The sequence below is a fragment of the Loxodonta africana genome, chromosome 3, assembly GCF_030014295.1.
Source record: "Loxodonta africana isolate mLoxAfr1 chromosome 3, mLoxAfr1.hap2, whole genome shotgun sequence".
NCBI lineage: Eukaryota > Metazoa > Chordata > Mammalia > Proboscidea > Elephantidae > Loxodonta > Loxodonta africana.
In genome coordinates this window covers 55,841,422-55,855,160 of record NC_087344.1, presented here as the reverse complement: position 1 = coordinate 55,855,160, position 13,739 = coordinate 55,841,422, and the positions used below count along the sequence as shown (strand labels likewise).

Sequence of the window (13,739 nt, the reverse complement as noted above, 5' to 3'; positions counted from 1 at the left end):
AAGGCTGTGGTCTTTGATCTTCATTAGTAAATGCTTCAAATCCTCTTCACTTTCAGCAAGCAAGGTTGTGTCATCTGCATAACGCAGGTTGTTAATGAGTCTTCCTCCAATCCTGATGCCCTGTTCTTCTTCATATAGTCCAGCTTCTCGGATTATTTGCTCAGCATACAGATTGAATAGGTATGGTGAAAGAATACAACCCTGATGCACACCTTTCCTGACTTTAAACCAATCAGTATCCCCTTGTTCTGTATGAAAAACCGCCTCTTGATCGATGTAAAGGTTCCTCATGAGCACAATTAAGTGTTCTGGAATTCCCATTCTTTGCAATATTATCCATAGTTTATTATGATCCACACAGTCAAATGCCTTTGTGTAATCAATAAAACACAGGTAAACATCCTTCTGGTATTCTCTGCTTTCAGCCAGGATCCATATGACATCAGCAACGATATCCCTGGTTCCACGTCCTCTTCGGAAACCGGCCTGAATTTCTGGCAGTTCCCTGTTGATATACTGCTGCAGCAGTTTTTGAATGATCTTCAGCAAAATTTTGCTTTCATGTGATATTAATGATATTGTTCTATAATTTCCACATTCGGTTGGATCACCTTTCTTGGGAGTAGGGATAAATATGGATCTCTTCCAATCAGTTGGCCAGGAACCTGTCTTCCATATTTCTTGGCATAGACGAGTGAGCACCTCCGGCGCAGCATCTGTTTGTTGAAACATCTCAACTGATATTCCATCAATTCCTAGAGCCTTGTTTTTCGCCAATGCCTTCAGAGCAGCGTGGACTTCTTCCTTCAGTACAATCGGTTCCTGGTCATATGCCACCTCTTGAAATGGTTGAACATCAACTAATTCTTTTTGGTATAATGACTCTGTGTATTCCTTCCATCTTCTTTTGATGCTTCCTGTGTCGTTTAATATTTTCCCCATGGAATCCTTCACTACTGCAACTCAGGGCTTGAATTTTTTCTTCAATTGTTTCAGCTTGAGAAACGCCAAGCATGTTCTTCCCTTTTGGTTTTCCATCTCCAGCTCTTTGCACATGTCATTATAATACTTTACTTTGTCTTCTCGAGCCGCCCTTTGAAATCTTCTGTTCAGTTCTTTTACTTCATCAATTCTTCCTTTTGTTTTAGCTGCTCGACCCTATAGGGTCACTAATTGACTTGATGGCAACGAGGGTAGGGTAAATGCTATGTTGTGAAACTTGGGTTTTATATACTGATCCATGATTCCTTTATCCAAAACCATTGTTTTTCATAATTCAGAATTTTTCAAAGTGTAGAATAAACTTTTAAAGTTGGATGACTACTAGGGTGAATGGGATTAAAACTACAGCCACTATCGAACAGGGGAAAGTGCAACATTGCCAACAGAGGATCCAGGGATGTTGCTTATCTCTTAACCAGGGTTTTAGCTCAGGTAATACTAAAAACAATAAAAAACTGTTAAGGGTAGGTGGTAGGAGGGGTAATATTAAATTTTCATTGGTCTCTATTTTTTGCCTAATAGCATAAGGTGTTAAGTCTCTTGTCATCCTATTCCAAAACTGTAGCTAAATTGAGAGCCATTTCCAGTCTTTCTGGCTGGAAGCCAGAAAAGTCAACCCCCAACCCTGCTAGGTCCATATATTACTAAGGGAACCAAGCTCTGGACTAGGCTGTTGGTTACTTCCACATGAAATTTCAATCCCTTAGCCATGATGCATGAGAGTAAAGACCCACCCTACTAGGAACAGAAACATTTTCTTCCCACCAGCCAATCAAAAGTTATGCTTCAAATCTCTCCCTGTTAACACTAGTTGGAATTGTATCTTTCTATACTCAGCCCAGTGACTGCAAACTCCTAACTCTGATCTGGATACTCTTAGAATTTGCAGTTGCTTCAACTTTCTCCATCATAATGCCAAACATTTCAAAGTCTCATACTTTGCTTTCTTATACAAAGAGACCTTTCAGGCTAAGGAAGTTAACTATCAGTCAGCATTGTTCCATACAGAATGGAACAAAATGTTGTCCTAGTCGGTCTTAGTCTGGAAGCTCTGCTGAAATCTGTTCCCCATCATAGCAACACGAAAGCCTCCACTGACACTGTGCATGAGGTGCACTGGCCAGGAATGAAACACAGGTCTCCTGCGTGGATGGCAAGAACTCTACCACTGAACCACCAATGCTTCATTTGAGTGTTATATAAGAGAGTAGAGCTTAAAGGAAAGGAGTGAATCTCTGAATGGTGGAACTTCAGGCTTTTTTATATCAGTTTGTGGGGTCTCTTAAAGCAAGAGGGTCCTCCTGACGTCTAGAAGCTCACTCTTTGATAGTAGCCTTCTTTATACACCTGTAACACTAGTTCCTAAACTTGCCAAGGTGGGTGTTCCCACCAGTCCAGAAGGCCAAACAACCTCATTGCTGTAACAGAAACCATTATGTAGCTCTGTTTAACACACACACAGTTGTTGATTTTTTTTTTAATTTTTTACTGTACTTCAGATGAAGGTTTACAGAACTAGTTTCTCATTGAACAGTCAGTATACACATTGTTCTATGACATTGGTTAACAACCCACAACACCTCAACACTTTCCCTTGTCAACCTTGGGTTCCCTATTACCAGCTTTCCTGTTCCCTCCTGCCTCCTAGTCCCTGCCCCTGGGCTGGTGTGCCCCTTTAGTCTCGTTTTATTTTATGGGCCTGTCCAATCTTTGGGTGAAGGGTGAACCTCAGGAATGACTCCATTACTGAGTTGAAAGGGTGCCTGGGGGTCATACTCTTAGGGTTTCCCCAGTTTCTGTCAGGCCAGCAAGTCTGGTCTTTTTTTTTTTTTTAGTTAGAATTTTGTTCTACATTTTTCTCCAGCTCTGTCAGGACCCTCTGTTGTAATCCCTGTCAGAGCAGTCTGTGGTGGTAGCCAGGCACCATCTAGTTGTAGTGGACTCGGTCTGGTGGAGGCTGTGGTAGATGTGGTCCATTAGTCCTTTGAACTAATCTTTCCCTTGTATCTTTAGTTTTCTTCATTCTTCCTCGCTCCCTAAGGGGTGAGACCAGTGGAGTATCCTAGGTGGCCGCTCACAGGTTTTAAAGACCCCAGACGCTACTTATCAAAGTAGAACATAGAACATTTTCTTTATAAATTATGTTATGCCAAATGAGCTAGATGTTCCCCGAGACCATGGTCCCCATAGCCCTCAGCCCTGCAATTTGGTCCCTCAGGGAGCTTGGATGTGTCTATGGAGCTTCCATGACCTTGCCTTGTCCAAGTTGTGCTGGCTTCCCCCGTGTAATGGACTGAATTGTGTCAACCAAAAATATGTGTCAACTTGGTTAGGCCATGTGTGGTTGTCCTCCATTTTGTGATTTTCCTATATATTATAAAAAATAATCTCTGCCTGTGGTTAAAGAGCATTAGGGTGGAACGGAACACCCTTGCTCAGGCCACAACCCTCATCCAGTGTAAAGGGATTTTCCCTGGGGTGTGGCCTGCACCACCTTTTATCTCTCAAGAGATGAAAGGAAAAGGAAGCAAGCAGAGAGTTGGGAACCTCATACTACCAAGAAAGCAGCAGCAGGAGCAGACCATATCCTTTGGACCCGGGGTCCCTGCACCTGAGAAGCTCCTCAACCATGGGAAGATTGAGGACAAGGACCTTTCTCCAGAGCTGACAGAGAGAGAAAGACTTCCCCTGGAACTGACGCCCTGAATTTGGACTTTTAGCCTACTTTACTGTGAGAAAATAAACTTTTTGTTAAAGCCATCCATTTGTGGTATTTCTGTTATAGCAGCACTAGATATCTAAGACACCCAGTATGGTATACTGTCTTACCCTTCACCGAAGTTACCACTTATCTATTGTCTAGTAACAACACACACACAGCTCAATGATGCTTTTACTAGCATAGCTCAAAGAAAGCCAAATGAGATAACTCTAAGACCACATCCCATGGAGTCGTTTAACTCAGATGCAGCTAAGTATAAAAATCAAAACAGCCAAATATCAGATTAAAAAAAAAAAACATTGCAGTGGAGTTGATTCTGACTCATGGCAACCCTGCAAGACAGAGCGGAACTGCCCCATACAGTTTCCAAGGAGCAGTTGGGGAATTCGAACTTCCGACCATCTGATTAGCAGCTGTAGCTCTTATCCACTGTGCCACCAGCGTTCCAAATATTACATTTAGCAGAGGGTAAAATGCCCGAACCAATGAAAAACCAAAACCAAACCCGTTGCCGTTGAGTCGATTCCAACTCACAGCGACCCTACAGGACAGAGTAGAACTGCCCCATAGAGCTTCCAAGGAGCCTCTGGCAGACTCGAACTGCCAACCTTTTGGTCAGCAGCTGTAGCACTTAACCACTACACCACCAGGATTTCCATCCTGAACCAAAAGACATGTACAATAAAAATCTCAAATCCCTTTGTAAGTAGAAAACTTACAGCTTCAGCCTTCAAGATAAATTTTATCTCATTCATAGCAAGCGATAGCCTCCGGGCATCTCCGCATGCACGTGTTCCTGAGCAAGAATTTTGTTTCAGGGTTTTTTTTGCCTCGTTTGGTGTGCTGTGAACAACTAGAATAAGAAAGATTTTTTTTTAATAAAAATTCTCACAATTTGCTCTTATCTGGGTCAGCTTCTTGCACGAAATAGGATTAAAGGCAACTTAGGGTAAGAAAATAAATAAGGATGTTTTAAGCATATGAATACATAAAAATGGAACGGAGTCTTAAAAAAAGGGAGGCAAAGGATAGAAATGTTGATAAGAAGAAAGGAAATGAGCAGGATGAAGAAACGGGACAAAATGATCAAAATTCCTTGTGAATTTTAATCTGACAGCAGAATGCCAGGGAACTGGTAATGTCATCAGGATACGTTAGTGATATGACTCACCTAGTAAGGAACTTTTGGTAGCAGCAGTTAAATTTTTATACAGCTGATTGGAACTGATGGGGTGGATGACTTGGCTAGGGAGGCCGGTGAGACAGTTACTATGCTAACGGCAGGGCTACACAACTGGGCTAGTAGCTACTTAAACAGTTTCAAAGTCTTTCGGATTATTGGCTCATGCATTTGAGTACTGGTCACACTGCTGTGAGCCTCGTGACAATTTCAGTATTCCGTATTTCCCTATATTCGCTACCCGCCCCCCCGCAAAAAGCAACCCCCCCCCAAAAAAAAACGGCTTTTGAAGCCTCAGAAACTGGTTTTGAAGAGTTAAATTTTCAATCGTTTGTACATTGCCTGAGTACGCGGATACCAACGTACAGCGACAATTCAAAGGAAATTCTTTTTTCCGCTAATCCCAGAGTTTCATTTTCGGGAACCCTCCCTGCATTTGCGGATTACGGAGCCAGAGCTAGACTGTTTCAGAGATTAGAAAAGCAATTTTTCGAGTTCTTGGTCGGGAGTCACTACCCTGCCCAGTAGTCTGGATACTTAATGGGAAGGAATATGAGGCACTGAAATCTCCGCTGCCTCGTTTTCCAATTCTTCTACGGTCTTCACACAACCGTAGCCGCGGCTAAACTGAGAAGCGGGAAATGCCAACCCCTCTAAAGGTAAACGAATTGCTAAATCGGAAACGCGGCTGAGACCAGGGACTGAACTAGAGAGCAGACTAAGCGCAAGGAGTGAAACCAGCATCCCTCGGAGGAAACCGAAAGTGCACCACGCACCCTAACTGCGCTCCACAGACTCGCGGCGGGCGCCGCCCTCCCGCCCCGGCATCCTCCGGAGCGCCCTCTCGCGGTCCCGCGCGCCTCACACGGAGGCACTTCTCGCGCGCTTCTCCCGCGGACTGGGGGCGCGGCCGCCGGCGCGCGCGCGGGGCGGGGCCGGCGCGGAGCCGCGCGCGCGGGGCCGCGGGCAGGGGGGCGGGGCGGCAGAGCTCGGCGGCTGGGCCCGGAGGACAGCGGCGCGGAGGCGACGAGCGGCAGCGGCAGCGGCGCCGAGAGCCCGTGCGGGACACAGGCGCCAGGAAGGGAGGAGCGCAGAGGTAACGCGGGACCGAACAGGCGGGCGAGGAGTGGGCGCGGGCTGGCGGGGCCCCGAAGGCGAGCGGCGGAGGCCGCTTGCCCAGGGCGCCGACGCCGCTCCCTGAGAGCAGGGGGCGGGGCGCCCGGGGCCCAGGAGGAGGTGCCTTTTGTCTGCCTTCCTTGGCCGCTCCGCCTCCCCTTCCCCTCACCCCTACGTCCTAACCCCCGGCCCCTCGCGTTGACACCTCCTCCGGGGCCTTCTAGCGCGCGCGCGCTCCCGCCCTTGTTTTGTTTAGAACTAGGGGAGGTGGGGGGATTCTTCCCTTGCCTTAGGACCACGCGTCGCAACGCGCTTGCGCCGGCGTCTTTCCGCCTCGTCCTGATTGGCTGAGAGCGTGCGCATGCGCCCGAACCTGGCGTGTGCCCCGCCCTCCCCCTCAGCCCTTTAAGAGCTTCTCCCAGCCGGTTCGAAAGATGCCGGCGGCGGTGAGTGGCTGTGACGGACCCGCCCCCCGGGTTCTCCGCCCCCGCCGCCGCCATTACGGAGTTCCCAGTGGTGAGTTTGCGGAGCGCTTGTTGCTGGCGGTCCGCAGCTTCTTGAGTCGCAGGGGCGTGCGCTGCCCGGGTCCTCTGGTCGGCTCCGGCGTCGCGTCCACCCCTGGGCGGGAGCTCCGGGCTGTAACCTCCCTCAGTGTCCGCGCCGCTGAGCCTTGACATCGTTTGCCGTCTCTGCCTTCATCTTGGCTCCGTTCTTTCCCTCGCCCCAGCCTTCTGCTCCCTCACGACTTTGGCCCTGTAACGCTGCCTTCCCTGCCTCTTTGTCTCTCTGCTCTTCTTCCCACCTTACTTCCCCACAAACGTTTCCGAGCTGTCGGCGCTCCCGAAAAGGCTTGCTGCTGCTGCTGCTGCTGCTGCGATGGGCGGCCGTGAGCTTGCTTTCCCCGTGTGGCATGGCTAGAACTTTTTACTTGTCGCACCTTACACGAGGTGGTTTTAGTTAGAACAGTGTTTTCGGTAGGTAGTTAATAAAGTTAGAATTGTGAGTATGAGCATTTGTAAAGAGCTGCAGGCAGGGGTGGTGAAGTAAGGACTACAAATCGGAGTTTCAGTACCGAATTAACCACTATCTGGGACCGAGGACAAGTTTTGATCCCCAGTGGAGCAATGGGTAAGCACTCTGCTGCTAACAGAAAAGTTGGTAGTTCGAACCTTTCCAGGATCTGCTCCTGTGAAGATTACAGTCTAGAAAATCCTTGGGGGCAGTTCTACTTTGTCATATAGGGTTGCTGTGAGTCGGGATCAACTCGATGGCACCTAGCAACCCAAAAACATTCTCTCCTGCACAATCAGAGGACTGGACAAGGTGAACTTTAATGCCTCTCCAGCATAAGTTCTGTTACTTATGTTTTGTGAGTTTTCATTACATTGAAAAGTATCCAAGAATCCTATTAGAAAGACATGTGGGAGTTCATCTTGGATTTGATGAGCAAGATATCTTGTCTTAGGTGAAAGTAGATGTGCCTAGTGTCAGTTTGAAAGATACTCTAATCTTGTTTAATCTGGCATAGGCATAAAACTATTATCACCTTTTTGTTTTACCGTTACCTTTCAAAACCTGTTGCTGCCAGTCAGTTCTGTCCCTTTAGGACAGAGTGTCACTGCCCCAGAGTTTCGAAGGAGTGGTTGGTGAATTTGAACTGCCAGCCTTTGGTTAGCAGCTGAGCTCTTAACTACTGTGCCACAGGACTCTGTTCCTTTCAAAAGTTTGATGTAATTTACTTTAAAGTAGAAGTAACATTTTTAAGTTTTCTTTTTTAAAAATGACTTGGAAGATTGAGGATATACAGTTGATGGTGGAAGTGTCCTGAACTTGTCATATACAGAAAGTCTAAGTTAGAATTTTGATCATCTTGACAGCAGGAACCATGTAGTGTCCATAACATCTGAGCCCAAGATAAACACTACTGATTTATTGAAATATAAGAGAAAAGGAAAAAAAAAAGTTGCCAGCAGTCAAATTAGAGGCACGCTTTTTGCGACATGACCCATTAAGTCTGAGTATAGTGAGAAACTTGAGATTGGGAACTATTTGAGGTATTCAGTGCATACCTTGTGACATAATGTGGTGTGTTGCATACATTTTATAGTGAAGTATGAAATAATACTTGCCCCAAATTCTGTATTATGGACAATATCAATAAATTGAAATACGTTATTAAGTTTCTTATTTTTCTATTCCTTCTACTTAATACAGAGAAATGAAAACTGTGAAATTTTGGATATGTTACTTCTACAATCCTTTTTTTTTTTTTTTTTGCCTATATTAACGCAATTTACACATTTACTCTTGGGAAAAGGAAATCTTTTAGTGTTAATCTAACACTAAATAAAAAATAATAATAAAGTGATGACAACAGGATGTCCACAAAAACCTCAGATAAACTCACATTGATTGTTTTTGGCACATATAAAACAAAAAAAACCCAACCACAGCTGTTGCTGGCAAAAGGGTTCGACTCATAGCAACCCTATAGGACAGAGAAGAACTGCACCATAGGGTTTCCAAGGAGCAACTTGTGGATTCCAACTGCTGACTCTTTGGTTAGCAGCTGTAGCTCTTAACCACTGTCCCACCAGGGCTCTTGGCACATGTCAGAACTGAGGTGAAAAACGAATTTGTTGAGTTTCATTCATTCATTTATTCTTTGATGTAACAAATATTTGTTGAGCACCTATGCTATACCTAGTATGCTGTAGGCACCAGGGATGCAGCGGTGAACCAACCAGAAAAGATCCCTGCAGGAAAAAAGCATGGCAGCTTCAAAGCCTGATCATTCAGTAGTACAGCAACAAAAAAAGTTTAGTTAATACTTGGTGACTTTAAGGCAGTGTGAATTCACTGTCTGTATTGTTTTGGAAACACTGATGGCGTAATGATCAAGAGCTACAGCTGCTAACCAAAAGGTAGGTAGTTCAAATGCACCAGATGCTCCTTGGAAATTCTGTGGGGCAGTTCTACTCCGTCCTTACAGGGTCGTTCTGAGTTGGAATCGACTTGATGGCAGTGGGTTTTTTTATAGTTTTGTTAACTCGGTAATGAATAACAAACTTCTTAAAAACCTGTTAACTGTCCAGTCAGTTCTGACTCATGGTGATACCATGTGTGCAGAATAGAACTGCTGTATAGGGTTTTCAAGGCTGTGAGCTTTCGGTAGCAGATCACTAGGCCTGTCTTCCATGGTGCCTCCAGTGGGTTTGAACAGCCAGCCTTTTGGCCAGTAGTCAAGTGCTTAACCATTCATGCTACCTCAGAACTCTTAACTATTAGCTAACTTACCTGAAAGAACTGAAGAAAAAAATTCAAGCCTCAAGTTGCAACGTTAAAGGATTTTATGGGCAAAGTATTAAATGATACAGGAAGCATTAGAAGAAGATGGAAGGGGTACAGAGTCACGGTACCAGAAAGAAATTGGTTGATGTTAGCTATCTCAGGAGGTAGCATATGATCAAGAACCAGTGGTACTGAAGGAAGAGGCCAAGCTGCACTGAAGGCATTGGCGAAAAACAAAGCTCCAGGAATTGACAGAATACCAGTTGAGATGTTTCAACAAATAGAAGCAGCGCTACAGGTGCTCACTCGCCTATGCCAAGAAATTTAGAAGACAGCTACCTGGCCATCTGACTGGAAGCATCCATGTTTGTACCCATTCCAAAAAAAGGTGATCCAGCAGAACATGGAAATTATCAAACGATATCATTAGTATCACACGCAAATAAGATTTTACTGAAGATAATTCAAAAACAGTTGCAGCAGTACATCAACAGGAAACTGCCAGAAATTCAAGCCAGATTCAGAAGAAGATGTAGAACAAGAGGTAATCACTGCTGAAGTCAGATGGATCCTGGCTGAAAGCAGAGAATACCAGAAATATGTTTATCTCTGTTTTGTTGACATGCAAAGGCATTCGACGGTGTGAATCATAACGAGTTATGGTTAATACCAGGAAGAATGGGAATTCAGAAGACTGAACTGTGCTCATGACAAACCTGTACATAAATCAAGAGGCAGTCGTTCAAACAGAACAAGGGGATACTGTGTAGTTATAAAAATCAAGAAAAGTGTGAGTCAGGGTTATACCCTTTCACCGTACTTATTCAATCTATGCTGAGCAAATAATTGGAGAAGCTGGACTATATGAAGAAGAACAGGGCATCAGAATTGGAGGAAGACTCGTTAACAGCCTGCGATACGCAGATGACACAATCTCGTTTGCTCAAAGTGAAGAAGACTTGAAGCCCTTACTGATGAAGATCAAAGACTGCAGCCTTCTGTATGGATTACACCTCAACATAAAACAAAAATCCTCCAGCCGGATGAGTGAGCAACATCATGGTAAATGGAGAAAAGATTAAAGTTGTGAAGGATTAGTTTTACTTGGCTCCACGATCAGCGCCCATGGAAGCAGCAGTTAGGAAATCAGAGGATATACTGCACTGGGCAAATCTGCTACGAAAGACCTTTTTTTTTCCCCCCAGTGTTTTGAGTTCTTCATTTATTTATTTTTAATAATTGTTATTGTGCTTTAAGTGAAAGTTTATAAATCAAGTCAGTCTCTCACATACAAGCTTATATACACCTTATTACATACTCCCACTTACTCTCCCCCTAATGAGTCAGTCCATTCCCTCCTTCTAGTCTCTCCTTTAGTGACCGTTTTGTCAGTTTCTAACCCCCTCTACTCTCATCTCCCCTCTAGACAAGAGATGCCAACATAGTACGAAAGACCTTTTTATTTACCTATTTTTATCGTGCTTTGAAAATTTACAGCTCAGGTTAATTTCTCATTCAGAAATTTATACACATAATGTTTTGTGACATTGGTTGCAATCCCCACAATGTGACAGCACACTCCCCCTTTCCACCCTGGGTTCCTTGTGTCTGTTTGTTCAGTTCTTGTCCCTTCCTGCCTTCTTGCCCTCCTTTGGACAGGAGCTGCCCATTTGGTCTCGTATGTTCGATAAGGTACTAAGAAGCATGTCCCTCACATGTTTTATTTTTTGTTTTATAGGCCTGTCTATGTCTGAAAAGTGGTTTCACTTCTGAGTTAGCAGAACATCCTGGGGCCATAGTTTCAGAGGGTTCCTCCAGTCACTGTCAGACCAGTAAGTGTGGTCTTTTTATGTGAATTTGGATTCTGTTCTACATTTTTCTCCTTTTGAAAGACCTTTTTTAAAAGTATTAAAAAGCAAAGATGTCACCTTGAAGACTAATGTGCGCCTGATCCAAGCTCTGGTATTTTCAGTCACCTCATATGCACGTGAAAGCTGGACAATGAATAAGGAAGATGGAAGAATTGATGCCTTTGAATTATGGTGTTGGCGAAGAATATTGAATATACTGTGGACTGCCAGAAGAATGAACAAATCTATGTTGGAAGAAGTACAGCCAAAATTATCCTTAAAAGCAAGTATGGCAAGACTTCCTCTTATCTACCTTGGGCATGTTATCAGGAAGGACCAGTCCCAGGAGAAAGACATCATGCTTGGTAGAGAGTCAGCAAAAAAGAGGAATACCTTCGACGGGATGAATTGACACAGTGGCTGCAACCGTGGTCTCAAGCATAGCAGTGATTGTGAGGATGACATAGAACCAGGCAGTGTATTGTTCTGTTGTACACAGGGTAGCTATGAGTTGGAACCAACCTGACAGCTCCAGACACCACCACCATAAAGAAAGGACTACAGACTGAAGTTTTTAGATCTGTGGCTTTTACTCAGGAAATTCAGAAGTGAGGCATATGGTGCTTGATATTTATCTCAGATAAATTTGTATTTTATTTTTTAAGTGTTCTTCACATATATTGAATATGGCAATAAGTGATATTAGATATCATTAATTTTGCTCTTTCAGTAAGTATTAAGCACCCGCTATGTTTTGGACAGTGTTCTAGGCCCTGGGAATACAGTGGTGAATTAAAGTCTTACTCCTTGTGGTGCTTACGTTCTTTTGGAGAGACACGTAGTAAACAAACCAAACCCACTGCTCTTGAGTCAGTTTCAGCTCATACAAGCATACAGATGTGTATTTAATTTCAGCTGGTGTTAAATGCTATAAAGAAAACTGAGGAGGAGTAACATAGGTGGAAGGCCTTTCGAGAGACAACATTGAGCTGGAGTATTACTGTAGGGCCTTGGAAAAGAGTGTTGTAGTTTAAGGGAACAGCAAATGCAAGGAGACTCTGAGGCAAAAATGAGTAGAACATATTCCATGGGCCAAAAGAAAGCCTTTGTGTTTGAAGGCAAGAGTGTATAGTGATGGGGAGAGTAGCAGGAGGTGAGATTAAAGAAACAAAGGGGATGGTACTTGGAAAATTTTAAGTAAGAGAATGTCAGAATGTATTCTTTTCGGTAGATTGGATGCAGCCAGGAAGATTGGCAAACCAGCTTATTATTTCTTGTTCTTTCTGACCTAGGCATACATCTTATCTGGGCAAATTCAAACTATCATTCTTGTTCTTAGATTAATGATGTCTTTATGGACCATGTTACCCTAGTTTTAATTCCATTGGTCAGTTTGCATCACTTTGATAAAAAGTAGCTTCCTTTGTCCCCCCTCAGGAGTCCTAGTGGAGCAGTGGTTAAATGCTCAGCTGCTAACCGAAAGGTCAGCAGTTTGAACCCGACAGTCACTCTGTGAGAGAAAGATGTAGCAGTCTGCTTCTGTAAAGATTTATAGCCTTGGAAACCCTATGGGGCAGGTCTGTTTTGTCCTGTGAATCATTGTAAGTTGGAATCAACACAACGGGTTTGGTTTTTTGGGTTGGTGTCCGCTCTTTTTTTTAACCCAGTGAGTGTCAGCTATATGGATTGTGTTTGTATTAATTTTGTGTAATTAATGACCACAGAGTTTACTGGAAAGGTTTTGACACGTTTTTTAGTATTTTCTTTACAGGGAAAAATTTTTTTTTAAAGATACTCATGAACACCGGAGGTTTTCTTGACTTCATAGTAACATTTTCAATCTAGACAGTGTTATCATGGGTTAAGAAGGATGCATTCATTAACAATATCATCTTGCTTTACCAAGAATAACCTTACCATGATACTGTTTAATTTCCGTATTGCTTGTCTATAAAAATATCAGATCATCCTTTAGTTTTGTTTTTAAATTATCAGGGAAAATAATTTACTTTGGAAGTGCTGTTGAGTGAGGAGTCCTTCGGTGGTACAGACAGTTAACATGCTCAGATGCTAACTGAAAGGTTGGAGGCACCTTGGAAGAAAGACCTGGCAGTCTACTCCCCCCCCCCAAAAAAAAACAGCTGTTGAAAACCGTATGCAGCACAATTCTGCTCTGACACACATGGGGTCACCATGAGTCAGAATCAACTCAGTGGCATCTGGTTGGCTAGTGCATGAATGAGCAGATTTACATATTAAAATTATCCCATGAGAGATTTTTAGGTTTCACAAACCTCACTAATGCCCCTAAACCCAATTTGGCCCTCTTTTCAAAGATCAGAAAAATGATTTTTATTTCAGTATTTTACAGTTCCTTGAGGCTAGTTACAATACGAGCATTTTAAGTAGTTCTTTTAACAGTTAATTTTTAAGTATTTATAGATATTAATTCACTAGTGATAAGTTTTAGTGCATTTTACTGTCTTGAATTCTTTCAGCTGTCTTTCCTTGCAGCTGATGGACAATTTGCAAGTCTGGTGTTGCCCTTGTTATCCCCATAAAAAGATTTTCCTTATAA

The 13,739-nt window shown here is 43.6% G+C and overlaps 1 protein-coding gene across 5 annotated transcripts in view; it reads left to right on the top strand.

The window, feature by feature from the left end:
* The first annotated feature begins 5,892 nt into the window (after positions 1 to 5,892).
* The window catches only part of HP1BP3 (heterochromatin protein 1 binding protein 3), a 49,400-nt gene continuing 41,553 nt past the window's right edge, over positions 5,893 to 13,739 (top strand). For 3 of the 5 annotated variants that reach the window (XM_064281416.1, XM_064281417.1, XM_064281413.1), the window contains exon 1: positions 5,893 to 6,000. The gene's annotated coding sequence lies outside the window, so the exon portion shown is untranslated. Of the gene's footprint in view, positions 6,001 to 6,166; positions 6,537 to 11,049; positions 11,144 to 13,739 lie in introns of those variants that run through there. The other 2 variants (XM_064281414.1, XM_023551971.2) reach the window with 2 other exon arrangements.